The following is a 22051-nucleotide window of genomic DNA, read 5'->3' as shown; positions in this document are numbered from 1 at the left end:
AGCCAAGGTGACATACCTTCAGATCAGCAGAAGCTTTATGAAGACTAAGTTTAACATTCAGATTTCTTGAGTTTGGCCAACTTGTTAAATCTAGTCTGCTTATTGGGTTAGACGTATTCATTTGCATCCTTCTTGAAGGAAGCAAGTGATAGATGAATGGCTGAGGATTTACATGCTCCCTTTCTCCAGCTCACTAAAATATTGCAGGATAGTGTGATACTTCTCAGGTATGTGTAGTGCATCTAACATAAAGAGGTTCAGCAAAAGAGTAGGATGCAGAGGTGCAAAGAAAGAGGGTGCTTTCCTCACTGTATAGTTTAAACAATTTGGATTATTCTTAGGACTGGCTCACAGTTTTCCTCTGATATATCTGACACATCTTCAAACCATTCTGACATCCTAGACACCAATCAAAATGTTCTTTAAGGAGAAAGACTACAGGTTACCTCCATCAGATTCTGAGCTTTCCTAAAGGCAAAAATTGAACATGAATGCCCATTGCTTAGTTACCATTCTGTGACAGGCATGATAGAGTCAGCCTCAAAGAGAACCTAAGTGGAAAAAAGAAAATCAAAGGGCCAGATTTCGGCAAGCCCTTGTGCAGGAGTTAGTTCGCAAAAAAGCTGTCTTCCCTTTCCCTACACTCCCTGCATAGAGACCAGGTACAGTGAGAGCCCATTATTTCCACCCTTTCCTATCTCCCTTGCTTCTTATTATACCTCCCCGCCCCTCTTTACTCAGTGATGCCTGATTCATCATTCCTTTCATATCCGTCTCCCATTCCTGTCTTCTTGTCTTCTTCCAGGCCAGCAACTAACTCTCTACCCCAAGTGCAGCAGGCTCCCACTTTCCCCTCCTTTAAAGCATTCTGGAAAACCAACTTCCCTCTTGAAGCCTTCTTATGCACGCCCAAGAGAATATACGGCTATTTCCATTCCCACTTTTTTAAACGAGCAAACAAAAACCTTGCAAAGTGTTACTAAGGGGGGAGGGATAGCTCAGTGGTTTGAGCATTGGCCTGCTAAACCGAGGGTTATGAGTTCAATCCTTGAGGGGGCCACTTGGGGATCTAGGGCAAAATCAGTACTTGGTCCTGCTAGTGAAGGCAGGGGCTGGACTCGATGACCTTTCAAGGTCCCTTCCAGTTCTAGGAGATGGGATATTTCCATTAATTATTACTATCATCTGGAGATTGCCGTGTTTTCTTATCCATCCTTGCACTGCTTGGCCCAGATGAATCCTTTTTAATGTCTGGTACAGTGGTGAGGACAATGTCAGCACTTAAATAAATAAATTATTGGAGGGAAACTTATCTTTTATGAAAAGCTTCTAGTTTTTCTCAACAATGTAAGACAATTTAAATCAGGGAGAGCAAGAAAGGCGGGTTACCCATAAAGTCCTATCCTACATTCTACCAAATTGTATCCAGACCCTCAGCTCAGGAAACACAGCATTTACAGAAGGGTGGAGATACAATAGGAGTTTAATAAAAAGGAAGATCCAGTACTTGCAGGGCCGGCGCAACCCATTAGGCGACCTAGGCGGTCGCCTAGGGCACTACGATTTGGGCGGCGGCGACCGCAGCGGTATTTCGGTGGCAGGACCTTCAGCCGCCTAGGGTGGCAGAAAAGCTGGCGGTGCTCCTGAGTACTTGGCAATTCCACTGGACATCAGTAGCCCCACTGACACAAGTGTAAGGAAATGAGCTGAGTTTCTTAGAAAATTTGGTACAGGTGCAAAAGAAAACATACAGCTTTTAAATAGAACAAGATATTTTTAAGGGCTCTGGCTAAATATTGGGATATTTACTTTGAACTATTGCCCAATAAACACCAGTGCACGTTACCAGGCAACAATCCCATGTTTGTTAATTACACTTTAGTACCAATCCTATAGAATCATAGAAGATTAGGGTTGGAAGAGACCTCAGGAGGTCATCTAGTCCAACCCCCTGCTCAAAGCAGGACCAACACCAACGGAATCATCCCAGCCAGGACTTTGTCAAGCTGGGCCTTAAAAACCTCTAAGGATCAAGATCCCACCAAGTCCCTAGTTAACCCATTCCAGTGCTTCCCCTCCCCTCCTAGTAAAATAGTTTTTCCTAATATCCAACCTAGATCTCCCACACTGCAACTTGAGACCATTGCTCCTTGTTCTGTCATCTGCCACCACTGAGAACAGCCGAGCTCCATCCTCTTTGGAACCCCCCTTCAGGTAGTTGAAGGCTGCTATCAAATCCCCCCTCACTCTTCTCTTCTGCAGACTAAATAAGCCCAGTTCCCTCAGCCTCTCCTCGTAAGTCATGTGTCGTTGCCCTCTGCTGGACTCTCTCCAATTTTTCCACATTCTTCTTGTAGTGTGGGGCCCAAAACTGGACACAGTACTCCAGATGTGGCCTCACCAGTTCCGAATAGAGGGGAATAATCACTTCCTTTGATCTGCTGGCAATAGTCCTACTACTGCAGCCCAATATGCCCTTAGCCTTCTTGGCAACAAGGGCACACTGTTGACTCATATCCAGCTTCTTGTCCACTGTAATCCCCAGGTCCTTTTCTGCAGAACTGCTGCTTAGCCAGTCAGTCCCCAGCCTGTAGCAGTGCATGGGATTCTTCCACTCTAAGTGCAGGACTCTCCACTTGTCCTTGTTGAACCTCATCAGATTTCGTTTGGCCCACTCCTCCAATCTGTCTAGGTCACTCTGGACCCTATCCCAACCCTCCAGCGTATCTAACTGCAATCACATCAGCCAACTCCCTCAGCACCTTCTGATGCATTGCATCCGGCCCCATGGACTTGTGCCATCCAAAGGTGATGAGGGAGTCCTTAACCCACTATGGGCTGCTCACCTCCTCCCCATACTGTGCTGCCCAGTGCAGCAGTCTGGGAGCTGACCTTGTCTGTGAAGACCGAGGCAAAAAAAGCATTGAGTACTTCAGCATTTCCATATTACCTGTCACTAGGTTGCCTCCCCTATTCAGTAAGGGTCGCACATTTTCCCTGACCTTCTTCTTGTTGCTAACTCTGTCCAAGTTTCCACTTCTTGTAAGCTTCCTTTTTGTGTTTAAGCTCACCAAAGATTTCACAGTTAAGCCAAGCTGGTAGCCTGCCATATTTGCTATTCTTTCTCCACATCAGGATGGTTTGTTCCTGTGCCCTCAATAAGGCTTCTTGAAAATAAAACAAGATCTCTGGACTCCTTTCCCCCTCATGTTAGCCTCCAACACTTCTGTCGATGTCACTATTTCTGCCCAAGTAAGGGCTTCAGGACTGAGACCAATATTTATAGGGAAGAAAAAAAATTAGAAGTGATAGGGCAGCCTTATTGAGAAGAAGAGGGGGATATAAATAACCTTGAGAAGAAACCAGTATGAATAGCACCTTTTCAGGTAAAACAAAGGCAGAGTGTCAACATTTGTTTAGTTGACTGCATGTGGGGGAATGAATTAGTTTGGATATACCAGGGATCATATGATCAAAACAACTTTGGTTCCAACGCACATGGGAGGATATGACCTCAGTTTGGATAAATTAGGTTTTCAAATAATCGAAGACTGAGGGTAGTTAATAATGGTCACATATTTATTAAGTCATAAGAGCTTTCATCAATTCAGTATTAAGGAGGAGAAAAAAAATCAAACCCTAAAAACAACAAAACAACCCCGGACATTTCAAAAGTTAAAACTGAATCTTCAGCTTGACTATCCCTTTGTGCTTATATCGTGGGATAAATAATAACAAGAGGACATATTATTTGTAAAAATTAAATATATATTATTTGTATAGCCACAGTGTGCTAAGTGATTGAAATACAAACCAGAAATCCTGTATAACGTCTTATACAGTTCAGTACACAAACTGGGCAGGATCCCGCAGTCACCACATACACTATGCTCCCACTGAAATTAATGGCTATTTTGGGTTCTCAAGTAATGCAGGATCAGGCCCATTTTAATGCATGCACCATTGTGTAAGAAAGTCTGTACTGAGAATGATACATACAATGATTTTGTTTTCAAGCGCAAGAAGAGAAACAGTGTATTAGATATTTTCAGGGATATTTTTAAATACTAATCATGTTCTAATCAAACATGGCTAAAAAATTATTTCGACTGAGACTGAGCATGGATGGAAACTTTCAGCCCAAAAGCAAGTTCAGAAAACTGTGAGCAACTGAAAAAGGGATATGTAGAATGGCAGACAATAGGAGTTGTGAGTGCTCTGCACCTTTTAGGACCATGCCCACAAGCACATTTCATCCAAAAGGAACCCAAAGTGCTTTATAAACTGATAACAGCCATCATTACACCCACCAAATTTTGCTTCTTGATCTTTTGCATTTGACATTATGATAATGACAGTAAATAGAATAACAACTTGTACCTGCAGCTTTAAAACGAGCAATGATATGTATGATGATATAATTCTTTTTTTCTTTTAGCAAAAATTACAAACAAGGAAATATTTTAAATAGACTTTTCATAGGGAAATGTAGACAAACCTCACTACACCAGTAAACAGAAGACTGTCAGGATTTTAGCTCTGCACGCCACACAGACAACTTATTTTTATACAGCATATGCCTACTTCCCAAACTGATTTTGTCTGCATATAAAAATAACAGCCTTTGTTTTTCTAATTTATACATTGAATATGGTTTTATTTTGTTGCTGTTGATCTGACAGAATTTTGTTTTTATAGAGGGAGCAGAAAGATTGCGAATCTTGTTAGTTAGCCAAATTTAAATTTACACAAATCTAGGCTCTGAATTCTCCAGCCCGTATTTCTCAGGGATATAGTATGGAACAGTCCTTTAGGGTTAAATGATTCAAAATGCACTTTTTATCAGCTGTGCATCTCTAGAAGTTTCTTTTTTAAATCACAGCCTAATTATTGCATGTATGACTTTCCCCCATGCCACTCTTGGATTGCAAGATGTTTTTCTTGTCATATAAGCAGGTCTATAAGAAGCCCAAACAAGTTCAGAAAGAGTTATATAACATTTTTTGCATTTTTGGGGGCTATAATTAGAGCGATAAGATTATGGCAGAGATCCTAGAACAGATTAAGGGTAGAATTCTATGATGAATGAAAGTTTGGGTCATTAGAAGTGCAGACTTAAAAAAAAAAAAAAAAACACACACAACTTTTAACGAACACACAGTTAACCATCCAGGACAATAAAATCTTACATTAACATGCACCTTAAATGAAACTCATTAAGAGTATTGGTGGATAAGTTAAAAAATACAAAACAAAACAATTTGCTACTAGCAAGCCTGGCTCAAAAGGTGTGTTCTACATCTAGACGGACAGCGATTAAGTAAAGGGACACATTTTGTCTTAGATGCATAAGGAACAGTATTAAAAGACTGCAGGTGGACAGAAGTAATTTGGGTGGACAGAAGGGTCAATATCCTACTAGAATCAGATCGTAGCACTCATGCAATTACATAAGAACATTAACTTTACAATAATCCAATCTCCTGGTTCTGAAAGAATGCATTTCATTGAATGAAGACAAATGGTTTTTATAGGGCAGGGAGTAAGTCTGCAGCTGGAGGAGCATCTTGACGTGTTAGAAAATGAAAAGCTAAGAGTTTCTGCTTTGAAAATTGAAACAAACCATACATTTATTACACCTTCAGTATGGATAGGATTGTTTTAGAGCAAAAACCTACTGATAGTCTTCCACTTGAAAGCAAGACATGACTAGTTCACCAAATTAACACATTAATGCATTCACTCTCCATAGACAGCATCTCTATGTTAGAAATCTAGCTCTATGATGTAACCCACGGAAAGCCGGGCATCTGAACAGTCTGATTGTGGGGGCCAATCAATTGGTTTATTTTCAGTGTTAAACCCCTTGATGGAGGGGAGCAGCAGGCTACATTCCCAGTAGCCATCTGTGACCCTCCCCGCACCATGCATGTTAGGGGGCCCTGTAATATATGGGAGATAAGGATACTTCATCTCAGTCCTATTGGATTTCAATGTATTTCCCACAGACGAAAACCCTTTACTTAGATTCTGAACCATCTTTCAGTGTTTGGCTCTTCAGAGACTTCAGAAACAATAAAAAAATGATTTAGTTCAAATACATTAATTTAGCCAGAACCCCTGTTTAAAATCATCTCCACAAATGTGGTTTTAATCTCCCGTGTGGATGGGGCCTTAATCGCAAAAAATCATGTAAAGAAAAGTCACTCAAAGAAAGAAGCCACAAATTTCGGGAGAATGAAGACTAAATGAAAAAGGCAAAATTCTGTAACACCATCAAAAGCTTGTAAGCATAGCAGGACTGATATTAAAGAAAAGTTTATGAAAATAAGTAGTTTATGTTCAAGGGAAACAGGACAAAAATTGAATGAACAGCAATATGGCAAAAGCATGGACGCTCTGGCCAGCGAAACATGATGGATTAACTTTTTTATTCCCTGAAATAAGTTACCGCCTCTCGTCTCTGATTAAGGACAGGGAGCAAAAGTCTTCTTCATAGATACTAGTGGAGAACTTGGCAAATGGGCAAAACTTCAAGAACCCTTTAAGCAAAAATAGTTACTTGAACAGAGTGTCCAGTACACACACACACATATCCCCACTAAGTGGGCAATAGCAGAACTCACCACCACCAAACCCAATATAAATGGGAATGGAAAAATCATCTGTGCACACCTTTTATCGCACTTCTCCTATGGCTTTTACATTTTTCCCATTCCAGCTCATAAACTGATATGTCACAGTGGGTAACACTTAAATACATGTAGCCAGCAGGTCAAAACTCGCGGTATCTGACTAACTGATCCATGTCTTGTTTGAATGCAGAATGTCAAGATTGCAGTCCTCAAACAAACAGCAATGCACTTAGCGACATTAAACAGAGCAGTCTTTGGGGGAGCAGCCTCATCATATCTAGAGAATTTTTAGTTTCGTTTGAGTGAAGACTGTTGAAAGCAATACCACATGGATGGGATGTTTCATGATGTTTCTGAACAACATAGCCAGATAGAAACCACCACAAAAAGGGAAGTCTATAATGCTATGTAATAGGCTCCCATGTCTTTCATGCCCATCTCTGAAAGTTCAATGGGAGCTAACACTGGCCTGCAAGGCTGCACAGATGCTTTGCATTGTCATTAACCAACATGTAAATCAATGCACTGCAGCCCAGTTAATCTACATCTTGCTAAAAAACAATAGCAAATGTGTGAAATTGCGTGGCTTTTACCATGGCAAAGATCTGAACTTCAAAGTCTAGTTGGGATCAGAGTTAAATATTATGAAGTTCTTATCCACACTATGAAAAGCTGGCATGCTTTGGAACTTATATACTCAGATGAATATAATTATTTTATCTGTAATTCTTATAAATGAGGGTTCACTGTATATAACACAGGAATTAAAAAAATACACCTTTGTCATTTGCAACATTTAAAAAATATTGATTGCACATTTTGTTTCTCTGTTTGTTTTACCAAAAGGGGCAATTTACAGGACATCTCAGTGTGTTTTATAAAATACATACTTATGGAGTAGTGATGGTAAAAGACTAAAGGCTAAGGGACTGCTCCAGCTCCTTACAAAATCAATGGGAGTTTTGCTATAATCTTCAAAGAAATCAGGATTAGCTCACAGATCCTACTTCACTTATTCTTGAGAAGGCCCACTGGAGATAAATGAAGCTACTCATGAATAAGGATAAGGTCAAAGAAGGCAAGAATTTCAGCCACTAGGCTTGTTATAACTATAAAGGGAAGGGTAACAGCCCTCCTGTGTACAATGCTATAAAATCCCTCCTGGCCAGAGACTCCAAAATCCTTTAACCTGTAAAGGGTTAAGAAGCTCAGGTAACCTGGCTGACACCTAACCCAAAGGACCAATAAGGGGACAAGATACTTTCAAATCTTGGTGGGGGGGAAGGCTTTTGTTTGTGCTCTTTGTTTTTGGGGGGAGTTCGCTCTTGGGACTAAGAGGGACCAGACATCAATCCATGTTCTCCAAATCTTTCTGAACAAGTCTCTCATATTTCAAACTTGTAAGTAAACAGCCGGGCAAGGCGTGTTAGTTTTATCTTTGTTTTCTCAACTTGTAAATGTACCTTTTACTAGGGTGTTTACCTCGGTTTGCTGTAACTTTGAACCTAAGGCTAGAGGGGGTTCCTCTGGGCTCTTTAAGTTTGATTACCCTGTAAAGTTATTTTTTATCCTGATTTTACAGAGATGATTTTTACCTTTTTCTTTAATTACAAGCCTTCTTAAAAAAACCTGATTGATTTTTCCTTGTTTTTAGATCCAAGGGGGTTGGATCTTGATCCACCAGGAGTTGGTGGGAGAGAGGAGGGGGGATGGTTAATTTCTCCTTGTTTTAAGATCCAAGGGGTTTGAATCTGTATTCACCAGGGAATTGGTGAAGAGTCTCTCAAGGCTACCCAGGGAAGGGAATTAGCACATTGGGAGTGGTGGCAGCGGACCCGATCTAAGCTGGTAGTTAAGCTTAGAAGTTTTCATGCAGGCCCCCACATCTGTACCCTAAAGTTCAGAGTGGGGAAGGAGCCTTGACAAGGCTCAAAAAGGTATTGGCTAGGGAATCAGAGACATTTGGTAAATGTTCTTATTGTCTGAAAGAACAAACTGCCTTTCTGTTCAAACAGATCCAATTATTATTTATTTTGCAACTTTCTTCTCTACAATAGTTAATTTCAAGTTAAATATATTCTTACTCCCTGCATTCACTCAAAGCCTACATATTTTCAGTATTTTGGTGTAATCTTATATTATATTTTTTATTTGTTTCATTGGACTATCAAAGATGAGTTGCAAATATTTTTTCATATTCCTTCAGTTTAACCACCTCTTTTGATAGTATCATAGAATCATAGAAAATTAGGGCTTGTCTATACTTACGCGCTGGTTCGGCGGCAGGCAATCGAACTTCTGGGTTCGATTTATCGCGTATTGTCTGGACGCGATAAATCGAACCCAGAAGTGCTCGCCGTCGACTCTGGTAATCCTGCTCGGCGCGAGGAGTACGCAGAGTCGACGGGAGAGCCTGCCTGCCGCGTCTGGACCGCGGTAAGTTCGAACTAAAGTACGTCGACTTCAGCTACTTTATTCACGTAGCTGAAGTTGCGTACCTTAGTTCGAATTGGGGGGTTAGTGTAGACCAGGCCTTAGGGTTGGAAGAGACCTCAGGAGGTCATCTAGTCCAACCTCCTCCTCAAAGCAGGACCAACAGCAACAGCCGGGCCTTAAAAACCTTTAAGGATGGAGATTCCACCACTTCCCTAGGTAACCCATTCCAGTGCTTCACCACCCTCCTAGTGAAATAGTGTTTCCTAATATCCAACCTAGACCTCCCACACTGCAACTTGAGACCATTGCTCCCCTGGGGCACTCCGCTTGATACCAACTGCCAACTCGACATTGAGCCGTTGATCACTACCCATTGAGCACGACAATCTGATGACAGTCTGATGACAAACTGTTACAGTAAAATATTATATATCATTGCTAAAAATATGTAAATGTACAAGACTACCACATGAAGCCTTGTTTCGATCATTATGGGCCTGATCCTTCAATGGGTTTTGGATTAAGCACCAAATCTGGTAACTATTTATCCAGCTTTAATTAATTATGCCACACAAATAGCAAGAAGAAGAACCTGAAGCTTAAGTTATCAGATCAAGCCAGATCTTGCATTAGCATTTTTTCCCTCCAATACAGTTATCAGGTTTAACTAAAAAGATAATCATCTAAATGGTTGAAAACGTACAATGTTAATCACAGATATTGATTAGTAATAAATGAAATGAAATACGTTTAGATACGTTTAGGGATATTTTTACAGATCAAAAATCCCATCTCACTCTTAGAATAATTAAACCAGATTTTTAATGTCGTTTCAACTTAAATTTAAACCTATTATTGATTAGCTGCACAAATAGGAACAGTCAGTCCCTAACGTTGGTGAGGATACAAATAACAGATGGGAACATGGCCAGCGATATTTGGCAAGGGCATAGTGATATGGAACATTACAGCAATGCTGGAGGATGCACTACGTTCCTTTAATAATTGCCTAACTCTTTGCATATTTTTAGTATATTTCAAAAAGGCAAGACATTTTCTTATAAAAATACATAACCCATGGGTTAAACTGACATTCTCCTTGGTTGTGGCTGTAACCACAACTGGCTAAAGCCCAAAACAATGGACAAAATATTTGCTGAATTTCAATTTTTTTGTGACTAGCTGTACCTGTGACTAATGGAGGAGATCGAGTTGGAGCCCTTTTGTTTAAATGAGTGGGAGTTGCCAGCGGGCCCTGGTCCTGGAATCCCGTCTTCTATCTGGTCTAAAATAGACAAGAGTTGACTGCCATGCAGCATGCTGCAAGGCCCATCTCTTTCCTCAGGCTGAGAGGTATGTTTTGGTTTGGGTCTTATGGAGGAAGGTGAGGTATTTCCCCTCCCACCACACCCCGCATCATCGTCTGAATATATTTCACGTGTTTGTTGGGAGAATTTTATATTGTTTTATTTTTTCATTTCAAGTATGATAGGCTCCTCCATGGTGCTGAGAACACACTGTCCCTGATCCAGCCCTGCTCTCAAGCAGATGCATAACTTTAAAACCATGGGTAGAGCTACTCACATGTTTAGAGTGATCAGCACTTGCAAGATCAAGCCTTAAATTAATTGTAGATTTTTAAATTAATGTCAAAGCTTCAGATTAGGCACGTTTTGGGGGCAAATAAATTAAAAAAAACAAAGGATCTCAATATATATTTTTTCATTTTTATGCAGTAACAATTGCTGAAACAATACTTTGAGGGTACAAAGAAGCCTCATTAAGACTGGGTTGAAAATGTGGACTTTAACCTCTATTTCTCTTTGTTAATCAGATATCAGCTACTTAGCTCATATCACAATTGAACTGGGGGAGAAATAAGGCAAGATGGTAATCAGAATGATGTGTCCAATACCTCTTGACTTGCAAGACGAAGAAAGAAATGCCATATACCAATGGAAAGTTGAAGATAGCCATTTCCTATTGACATATACTTCTAGCTCTGATGGTTCATGGGACATAAGACTGTAAATCTCAAATGGGCCCATTTGTTCCATTGTCATTTTTAGGACTATATCTAACCTATTCCAGAAATATGAATGTCCCAAACCTTGTATCAGTGTAATTTCCAGTCTTTGAAAATAATGTATAAGAACCTCTCATACATTCTCTAAAAAAGTTCCTTGACTTCAGAATTAAAAAAGTAGCAGTTAAAATCAAAATTCATTCAAATCGTTTTGGGTAGGGTTTTTTTGATTCATGAACATTTCTACCAACTGACTTGGAGCTCTGTGTTCAAATGAACCCAGAATCCCACAGCAAAACTTAGCCGAAACTACCAAGTTTCCCATGAGTTAGATTCCAGGGGCGAAAAAGAGATGTTTCTTGAAATTCATCCCAAGTTCACTCAGAAGGTTCATGATTGTGGTCCGGTTTCAAGTTTGTAACCAAAGTTTTGCACAGGATTATCAGTCTCTGCCCCAAACCCAGCAACTGCTCCTGGTAAAGAAGAACAAATATCTACACTCACAGGAAAAGAGTTTAAAAGATTAGAAATTCTCATAATTTACATCATCTTGTTGTCTCCCTTAATACTCTATTTAAATCCTCAAACTTCAGTTCATTTGTTGTTCATACATCTCCTTGTAACCAACAGTAGTTTGAACTTTTAAAGAAGAAGAAATATCTACACTCACAGGAAAAGAGTTTAAAAGATTAGAAATTCTCATAATTTACATCACCTTGTTGTCCCCCTTAATACTCTATTTAAATCCTCAAACTTCAGTTCATTTGTTGTTCATACATCTCCTTGTAACCAACAGTAGTTTGAACTTTTAAAGAAGAAGAAATATCTACACTCACAGGAAAAGAGTTTAAAAGATTAGAAATTCTCATAATTTACATCACCTTGTTGTCCCCCTTAATACTCTATTTAAATCCTCAAACTTCAGTTCATTTGTTGTTCATACATCTCCTTGTAACCAACAGTAGTTTGAACTTTTAGCACAGGAGATATCTTACCCATTTGTAAGCAAACATGTGGCTGGGACAAATAGTTTTTATACAGCCCTTCATTGTACCACGATAAGATCTGGGGAAACTTTTTTTGCTTCATAGTTTAGATTTCTTTATTCTAATATAACATAGAGAAAATTCCCCACCCAGTCTGCCAAGACACAATGTTCTCTCTTCTGTCTGGGAAACAGCTTGAGTAATGTGATTTACCATTGACTTCAAGACTATTTTCAAAAAACCGGCAAACTTGTGTATCCTTCTGCCTCTTCAAGCAATTGCTTCCACATTTGCAAAAAGAATGTAAACAACTTTAAAAACAGCATGCTACTAATGGATAAAACATTAGCTTTCCCTGGGCCAGATCAGTAACTATAGCTAGTTGCTATCAATTCTGTTTTGCAGGCTGCTGTTAACTGTGCAATTGTGAAATGCTGGAAATGCTCCACACTTTGTGAAGGTTGCTGAAAAAGGGAATGAATCTTAGCAAAGTCTGCATTGTGTATTCAGCCCCTCGTTGAACAGCATCTTACAAAAGTAACAAAGACATGTTATGATTTGGCGCTCTCCTCTGCTTCTTAAACCTGAATTATCAGCCTAAATGAAGTACAAAAGGCGAGTAAAACAATACTCAGATATCGTGTTACACATGTGGCTGAGATCACAAGTTAACCTAAGGGATATCTGAACTACACCAGAGTGTTTTATGTAACAATACAACGTTAAACTCAACTATGGAAAGCAGATAATCTCCCTGGGCATGTCACCCAGCAACAATACTTTCTTAATTTTTCCCACAGATTGATAATTCATGGTAGGCAAACTTCCAAAAGTTGGATTTCGTTAAGCTCCTCAAAGTTCAGATTCCAATTTAAAGTCCTGTCAAACCTTTTTGATCCAGAATTCTTACTACATCATCATCTCCCTGTCTTTGGTTATGCCAGAAATGCTGCACAAGATGACTTTCCTATGGTCTTGGAGTACAGCAGTTGCCATTAAAGCACTTGTTCTTGAACCTCACAAGCACGGAGTAGACAGTGGCTATATTAAGGGCTGTTATAAAGAGGTTGGTGATCAAATGTTCTCCACGCCCACTGAAGGTAGGACAAGAAGTAAAGGGTTTAATCTGCAGCAAGGAAGATTTATGTTAGATATGAGAAAAAACTTTCTAGCTGTAAGGGTAGTTATGTTTTGGAATAGACTTCCATGGGAGGTGGAATCCTCATCATTGGAGGTTTTTAAAAACAGGTTGGACAAACACCTGTCAGGGATGGTCTAGGTTTACATAGTCCTGCTGCAATTCAGGGGGCTGGACTTGGTGACCTATCAAGTCTCATCCACCCCTATATTTCTATGATAGAGCATCCTGCGTTAATGAGAATGCTTTGCCTGTCCAAGTTACTCAAGCCTGAGTGAGGCCAAAGAGAGGTACTGGAGCTAAATGCATCAGAAGGATCATTCTGAAGCCTGTATTTCCTCAGAAATACATAATTTCTGTCCATATCCTCCCCGTTTTTACTTTACACACTTTTGAAAAACAATACATTTGGGCCTCCTCACCTGCCTAGGCAATGTCATTTAATTTATCTTTCAGGACTTGTGCTCCTTACTAAGGGACTGTGGGTATATAACTCCAGAATTTGACAGTACTGTAGTCAGCCATCTTGTGTGTTCAGCCACTGCCACCAGAAAACCCAACATCACATAGCTAGGATAATCTTAGGCCCTGAATGGTAAGGCCAAGTAACTGCATGTTTGCAGTTTTGCTATCAGAATGGGAGCTTGGGACAAGAAGTGAAGGTTCCATGAAAATAGAAGGAAAGTTTGGACAGCGACCTTGGTTTTAGGTGCCTTTAACATGTACGTTTTATTGTTGTTATGATTAGAAATGCTTTGCTGATAAGGAGAATAATGAATTGTTATTGGCTGTTGCTAGGGACATTGTTAGCCTGTTAGAGGCTATTATGAGTTATGTGCTTTGGAGAAAATGTATAAAAAGTTTAGTTAGAAAGAGTGCTTTGGAACAGACTTTCCTCTGGGTAGGGATTTCACACCTAAGTTCCCCAGCAGCTAGATGGAAGAAGGGGCCCCTCAGAAGGCTGGCTGCTGAGTCCTCAAAACCATTTAAGACATTTTGGATAACAAAAGGTTTGGAATACTCTGAACCTACTGTTACACACACACACACACACACACACACACTGTCTGTATGTGCATGTGCACTTGAGACCTAATAAAAAAGTAGTTTTAAGTGAAAGCACTCTGGTTTGTAGCAAACATTTATCAGACAGATGAGCTGTGCTCCCATTGATTTATTCCTGACACCACCGGGAGAGAAACAGTAAAGTTACCATTGCTTTGGGTCCTGAAAACCCTGGGTAAAAAACAGTTGCCCACCTTTTCATAACTGTTGTTCTTCGAGATGTGTTGCTCATGTCCATTCCATTCTAGGTGTGTGGGTGGCCATGTGCACAGTCATCGGAAATTTTTGCCTTAATAGTATCTGTAGGGCCAGCCGTGGTATATCATGTGGGTGAGTGCACACCTAGAATGGAACTGACATGAGCAAGCACCAAAGAACAGGTCCATAAACCAATAAATGGATTACACTCCTCAATATATTCCAGGTAGTTCTTTTCAACCACAAAAGAGAAGTTGTAGACAATTCATTTAATAGGTAATCCCAGTATAATTACAAAATAAGCGGCTGAAATTAAGTTTCTTTAATTTATCTCTGCTTCAGAATTTTAATGGGAGAACACTGCAGATTGAAAACTGCTTAGACAAAATCTGAAAGGGGACTCACATCACTTTGTGGCATATTTCTCAATGCAGTCTAATGCATTATGCAGGATGCCCTTTTGGCTGTGGCATGACATTGCCAGCTGTGGCTCACTATTTACATCCCTGATGGGAAAGCACAAAATGCTGCAAGTCTGACATCTTTCTTTGGAACCTAATCTGAGGGAAGTTCTAGCACAGGAGGTACGTGTCATTTATCCTTATTACAATATGCAAAACATTTTGGTACATGTTATCCTTGATGATCCATCATGGAATTGTATGTCACACTATCCATTGGGAATTCTGGCCTTTTTGCAGAAGCATGACCGTACTTTAGATAATGCTATTTCCAGTTGCTCAGATAGATTCTACGTTATCTCTTTAGAGTGTGGGAAAAAAGAAAATGCAGCCACAGTCATTGGAAGATTCCTGATGCTAAAAGCAATATCTGAAGAAAGAATATGCAAGGAACCAATTAGGAACACTGCATTAGTATTTATATTGTATTATGGGATTTTTTGTTTGCAGGTGTGATTTTAATTGGTTTTCTTCCCTTCAAACTGTGAAGTGTCCAGTCCCAGTATGATCAGGACTCTTACACATTTTTGCTTCTATTCAGTTTCTACCCTACACATTTCTGCTGTAGAATATGTCTCTCTCTTTCATGTAATCAACCTGGTATTACCTTTTCTCCTGTACTCTGCACTAATCTCTTTTAACCTCTTTTGGCAAAATGAAGTCAAGCAATAGGTTTCATACATATATGAGCCAACATAGAAATGACAGGCATATAAAGAATTAGTGAAAACTGATAAATGCATGTAAAACCTGTAGTCCACAAATAATGTTTCCAGTTTAGTACTTTATCCTAATCCTTCCCAAATGCACAGATCTTTGTAAATATCCAGTAAGCTGGTAAATACCACATGCTCATTTATTTTACTTGTACAGTAAACATGAGTTACTCTGGGCTACGTTTTCTCTATACCTATTCAAAGTGATTATCTATTGCTCTCTTTACCTACTGGACATTTCTAGTTCTATAAATGCAACAGTGACCTTTAAAAGCATTAATTATATCTACTTTATTTTCCAAACTTTCCTGTTTCCAGTACATGATTAATTCTTGGCAAAGCATATGGTTCTCACAGCTGAAAACACTGGCTATTCACTACTGTGAATTAGTTAGACAACAGGAGACATTGGGCCAAATCCTGCCATGAGTCAGAACCAAGCAAACCCACTGAAGTCAACTAGGTAACACCGGTGCAATTGAGGGAACAATTTGGTACTTTTTTGTAATCAGTATTGCAGGGTGAGAATTTTCTATGTAGCTAATTCAATTTAGCTATTACTGAGGAAATAAAACAGAAGACAAAAATGTTTCAAGATCTTTGACTAAACCACTGACCCTTTGAAATATTTGAATTCAACAGTTTTCATCACTTTGAAGGGGATTTCCTCAGCAGAACTGTTTCATAGAAACTGATAGCATGGACCTCTTCAGCCTTTCTACCTGTTGTAGGGAAGTTTCAGTGTCTACTAGAACAATTTCTCAATCAGCTCAATGGCATGTTTAGAATATAGCCAAATTTATGTACTATCAAGTTTTATAGTTGGTTCAAATCAAAGGTTGATAGTTATCTGACATCTATTTGGATGCCTGTGTGAAGACAGTAGGAGGTGTTAGTCTGGTTCCTAATAGAAAGGTGTCTACATCCCTCAAATCAATATTACACTTGTTTTTTGGTCTCCAAAGGATTAAAGGACAAAATGAGTATGGAGACTGACCTGCTCTCTCTCATCCTCCAGGTCAGGGTTCAGACATGCTGAAAAATTGTGTGGGAAAATTTGTACAGCCACTGCTTGGGCTGTAACTGTTCTATGTATAAAAGAGAGCTTATTACAGGGTTATCATTGTAGTGCCTTCCACAAGCACTAAATTCACTTAAAATGTATCTTTTTAAAATTTAGAGTCATTTTCTTACAATTGCTGATATTATTATTGCAATAATATAAAAGTGTGTGGTTGGATTGTAAAGTTAAAAAATTACACACAGGAAAGAAAGTTACTGTGCCTGGGAAAAAAGACACGAGTACTGAATACACTGTGTGATGCAGGAAGAAATGGATTAGTAAACATGATGCAGGAGAAATGAAATATTTATGCTACTGTGCGTAGGAGGAGAAAGACTGCAGGCAAATTAAATGGAGAATTTCTCTTTCTCTGGGAAATAATTACAGCAGTTTTGTAAGCTATAATATACTAGCAAAACTACTGGGATATTTTCTGAGACGATAATAAAGTTCCCTCCATATTTAAATAATATTTTGTGCTTCTTAGGACCACAAAGAACGTTAATTAAGCCTTACAAGCTTCCCCTTTCCCCCATGAGATGTTATTATTCACCATTTTTAGGGGTTGTGGAAAGTGAGGAACAGAGAAATTAAATGACTCACCCAAGGTCACACAGTGAGTGAGTTCAAGACCCAAGAGTAGAATCGAGAACCTCGGACTCTCAATCTTGAGCTTTAACAATGACATAACAGAACAGTCCAGAGGGGTGCAGGATCAGGCATCAGAAGGAGTTCATAAGTGACTGGTTTGTTCAGCCCCTGATGATTTCTTTTTATTTACTTATTTTGCAGTTTTCTAGGAGTAGAGACCAGGAAGTGTGAATGACAATATGTTCCTATATTTTATATGAGGAAGCTATGGTATCCCTGCAACACTGTGAACATTAACATTTACCCTGTCACACTAGTAGTGGAAACTATATTAATGTACATACAGCATCTCTGTGTATTCTTAGGGTTGCATTCCAAGGCTACGTCCACACTGCAGCAGGGGGTATAATTTGTATCTTGTGTAGATTTACCCACGCAAGCTGTAATCTAGTTAATTCACTAAAAATAGCAGTGAGGACATGGCAGCATGGGCTAGCAATGCATTCATATACCCAGAAGGGCCAAGCAGGCTTGTATAGCCCACGCTGAAGCTTTACACCACTGCATCCTCAGTGATATTTTTAACAAGCTAACTAGATTTAAGCTAGCACAGCCTGCACAAGTACATCTACACCAGCTCCCCGGCTTGCAATGCAGGTGTAGCCTAAGGGACTGACTGTGCCTCTAAGGCCTGGTCCTGCATTAGAGGCACTGTGGAGGCTCAGTGCATCCAGGGAACAGAAAGGGAACACAACTGACACCACCTCTCTTCCAGAGCATAGCAAGACACTCCATTACATATCCTTCTCGCCCTGGGGAGAGGACGAGAGAACACCGCATGACAGACGTGTAGTCACAGTGCTTAATGCGGTACTGGAAGGCACTCAGACACCACGATGATGAGCGCAGTATAAGAACCTGAATAGAACAGAACAGAAGCATCTGTTCTCCCTCCACTGGTGAAGTGGGATTATGGATCTGCATCTTTGCCATCCTTTTGAGGTCATCATTGCTCTGGGTGCTCCCTGGATTTAAAGATTGCCTGTGCCCTGCCATTCCATGGGTGTACAAAGGGGCTCCTTATGCCCTTTTTATTCCACCATACACAGGTGCCAGCACTGAGGTGAGGCACAATTTGACTCATAAAATATTGGAATAAAATATTAGATAAGAATCTACCCTGCCTCCATCAAGAATACAAGCATGTACCTGTAGCACATTAGAAGCTCAGTCATTTTGCCAAAGTTACTGCATCTCATACGATGGGAACAATGCGTAGGCCAAATTCAGAAGTGACATATAAAGTGGTATCAATTGGACTCCCTTCCACTAGCTAACACCCGCTCCACTTGTGTATAAGTGAGTCTATGCAGGTAAAAGCTACACACTGAGAAGCAGACAGAAAGTGTAAAGTATCCTCTATCTGAATTTGGACCATAGTATGTAACATATAGAGTACAGAAAACTATCAAGTCTCAAACCCAGAATTATTCATTCTGACGCATGGAAATGTGAAGTGTGTGATAAACCTAAAATTAGAATTATTACTTTGTGAGAGATTTAAAAAACAACAACCCAGTGCAGTGGAGGTTTCGACGAAAATGCAAAAATGAATGTTTTGCAGATTCAACTCTTTTTCCCATGATGAAATACTCTGGTGTATAATTACCATTTACTGAGCTTGCTGCTGTTAAAAAAAAGTAATGAAGTGCCCAAACTAACCCTGCATTTGGAAAGAAGCTGCAGAAGAATCAGATCTTCATGTACAGTTTCCTTTTTCTGGCGTCTTCCTACAGGGTGATGTAGTTGTTTACTTGTAAGAGCAGCAGCTAACAAACATTGGGTAAAACGTTCTCTCTCAATTACTCAAGTAAAACAGTGGCTCTTTCAGCATTGTTTAAACAATTAGTAAGGCATAAATGATAACCTGACAGATACCTCGGTCAGCATCAGTTTTCCATGTTTCAGTTATTGTAATGGGCTTTGCTGTTACAAAACATTTCTTGATACATTTCATGCAGCCTACATTAGAGCCAAACAGTGAATAGCCCTATGTGGGTTCACACGAGTAAGGAGACCTCCAGCCACAATCTGGATTTTCATGTGCTGAGTGGGAGGATTCAGGGAGTGTTACTGCTGCCAGTGGTGCTAGGTGCTCCTAGGAGGTAGGCATGTTATGCAGCTTGCATGGTGTGGGGGAGTGCATGCTACATCTCATAGACTTTAAGGCCAGAAGGGACTATCAAGATCATTTAGTCTGACCTCCTGCACATTGCTGGCCACAGAACCTCACCCACCCGCTCCTGTAATAGGTCCCTAACCGCTGGCTGAGTTACTGAAATCCTCAAATCATGGTTTAAAAGATTTCAAGTTACAGATAATCCACCATTTACCCTAGTGTAAACCTGCAAGCGAACCGTGGCCTATGCTGCAGAAGAAGGTGAAATCCCGCCCAGGGTCTCTGTCAGTCTGATCAGGGGAAAATTCCTTCCCAAACTCAAATATGGCAATCAGTGAGACCCAGGGCATGTGGACAAGACCCAGACACTTGGGAAAGAATTCTCTGTAGTAACTCAGAGACCTCCGCATCTAGTGCTGCTGGGCATATTTGCTTCTGTGCACATTCCCTCAGCACACAGAGGGGCCTACTACTTAAACACATGCTTTAGTGGCAGAAGGCCTCCAACAACAGACACCAGTATGATAGCCCATAGTATCTGGTAGCCATGGCTATGCCTTGCAAAGGCTCAACTATGCCCAACATGTATGGTTGTGAGGAAAACTCACTGTTAGAAGTGAGAGAGGTTGGGGTCAGAAAGATGGGGCAAGCACCAGAGTCACGGGTCTGCTCCCTCCCCACCGTGCTTCCAGGGTCCCTCCCACTGAATGGACCCTGAAAGCTAAGGTGTCTTCACACACAGGAGGAGGGGGAGAGAGAGTGGAACATCAGAGCCCTTGGCTTGTTTTGGCAGTGGCACTTCCTGCTCCCTTGACCTCCCCCCTGTGGATGTATTACTTGAGGGGTTCTTCGTTCCCAGTAACTCCACACACCACCCAGCCAGACTTGTGACAAAACAATAGACCAGAACTCTTGCAGAGGCGCCTGTTACATGAACCATCTTCATCCTTCTCAGCACCACCCTGAAATGTATCAAACAGCTTAAAAACCACAATCAGCCCTAAACACTGGATTTATTTAAACCAGCATTGTTAAATTATTCCTCACAGTTGAGAACAATTGCACCATTCATACAAACATGCCAATTTAAAAACACCTCATGAGGAACAAACAAAAATGATCATTAAAATAGTCACACGACTGAAGTGAAGGCAACACACCACAGAGTCTGCAAGGGGATGTGGATTCTGCAACAGACATGTGTATTCAAGTTCTGCTCTCCCTACAAACCTCACTACCACATTTGCCCATTTTTGGAAGACGGCACCCTGGTCTCCTTTGATCTCTGCCAAAGTAGGGTGTACAAGACAGACAATTTTGGCAGGAAAAACATTGGTAAAGCTTGTGGTTGGTATTCTGAAAATGCATCTGTACTCAGACATGCCTCAACAGGAATGGTAAAGTGTTTCTCAACGGGGAAAGTGTGTAAAGTTCTACAATCTGTAGGGAGAAAGCAGGTAGGTCCACACACTTTTGACTCCTCCTGCTTCTCAAATAAGCTGCTGTCTGCACTCAATCATTTCTGGTCTAAAATCTACTAGACAAGCTAGATGGTGAATCTTCAGGTACAGCAGCAATTGGTATAGCTACACCAGTGCTGACTCCTAAATGTAGACAAGGGTAAACCAGGGTTCAAGGTGAACCCTAATTATCTCAAATCAGTGCAGAACCTAGACTGCCCTTGTCTATACCAGTGCAGCTACAGTGAAAGTTGGTCATCATTTGCTGAATCAGAGCTATTCCTAAGTGTGGACAAGGCCCCAGTAGGTTACAACCAGAGCAAAATGTGGAGCTGCAGCTGCAACATTCACTTTTACATATGCACACCAGAAGCAAGTCATGTACTTGGATTTGAAAAGTGGTGAAAGAGTCCTGTTCAGTTTGGGTGCTGCATCAAACTCTCAAAATAAAAATCTTTACTGTCTTAAAAAGAGAAGCTTTTAGATATTTTTGACTGATGCCTTCTTTAAGGCTGTGTCTGCACTATGGACCTTACAGTGGCAGAGCTGTACCGCTGCAGCTGCGCCACTGTAAGGTCTCCTGTGTGCCACTCTATGCCAGCAAGAGAGAGCTCTCCCACTGGCTTAATTAAACCACCCCAAGGAGCAGCAGTAGCTATTTTGGCAGGTGAGCATCTCCTGCGGATATAGTGCTGCCCACACTGGCACTTTTGTCGGTGAAACTTAGGTCAGTCGGGGGGAGGGGTGCTTTCCACACTCCTGACTGATAGAAGTTTTGCCGACAAAAGTGCTAGTGTAGACAAAGCCTAAGTTACAGGAGTAAGTACGGATATGGGCCCTGAGGGAGTTTGACTGCTCTGATAGCCAGGACTTGAAGTGTAAAACTAACAGGGCTAATGGGAACAATGGATCTTCAGTGAGCTAACCAGGCTTCAATAATCTTTCAAGAACAGCTAACAACGATTAAGCAGCATAACAGCAAGTTTTCCAAAATCAGGTCACCAAGCCAGACACAGGAACTTGTGTATATGAGAGACAATAATTACAGTATTTACTCATCAACTTTACCATCCCGACTATTCTCAACCACAATATCT

The 22051-nt window shown here is 40.5% G+C and overlaps 1 protein-coding gene and 1 long non-coding RNA gene across 7 annotated transcripts in view; one reads left to right on the top strand and one right to left on the bottom strand.

The window, feature by feature from the left end:
* Positions 1 to 22051, bottom strand: part of PRKCE (protein kinase C epsilon) — a 498954-nt gene that overhangs the window by 118280 nt on the left and 358623 nt on the right. The window lies entirely within an intron of this gene.
* Positions 10254 to 15838, top strand: LOC135982693 (uncharacterized). The gene is made up of 2 exons (XR_010600228.1): positions 10254 to 10424; positions 10906 to 15838. It is a non-coding gene; the product is annotated as an uncharacterized LOC135982693 (long non-coding RNA).

The sequence above is a fragment of the Chrysemys picta genome, chromosome 3 (genome assembly GCF_011386835.1).
Source record: "Chrysemys picta bellii isolate R12L10 chromosome 3, ASM1138683v2, whole genome shotgun sequence".
In the NCBI taxonomy this organism is placed as follows: Eukaryota; Metazoa; Chordata; order Testudines; family Emydidae; genus Chrysemys; species Chrysemys picta.
The sequence above is the reverse complement of the archived record's forward strand: the minus strand, read 5'-3'. Positions and strand labels throughout refer to the sequence as shown.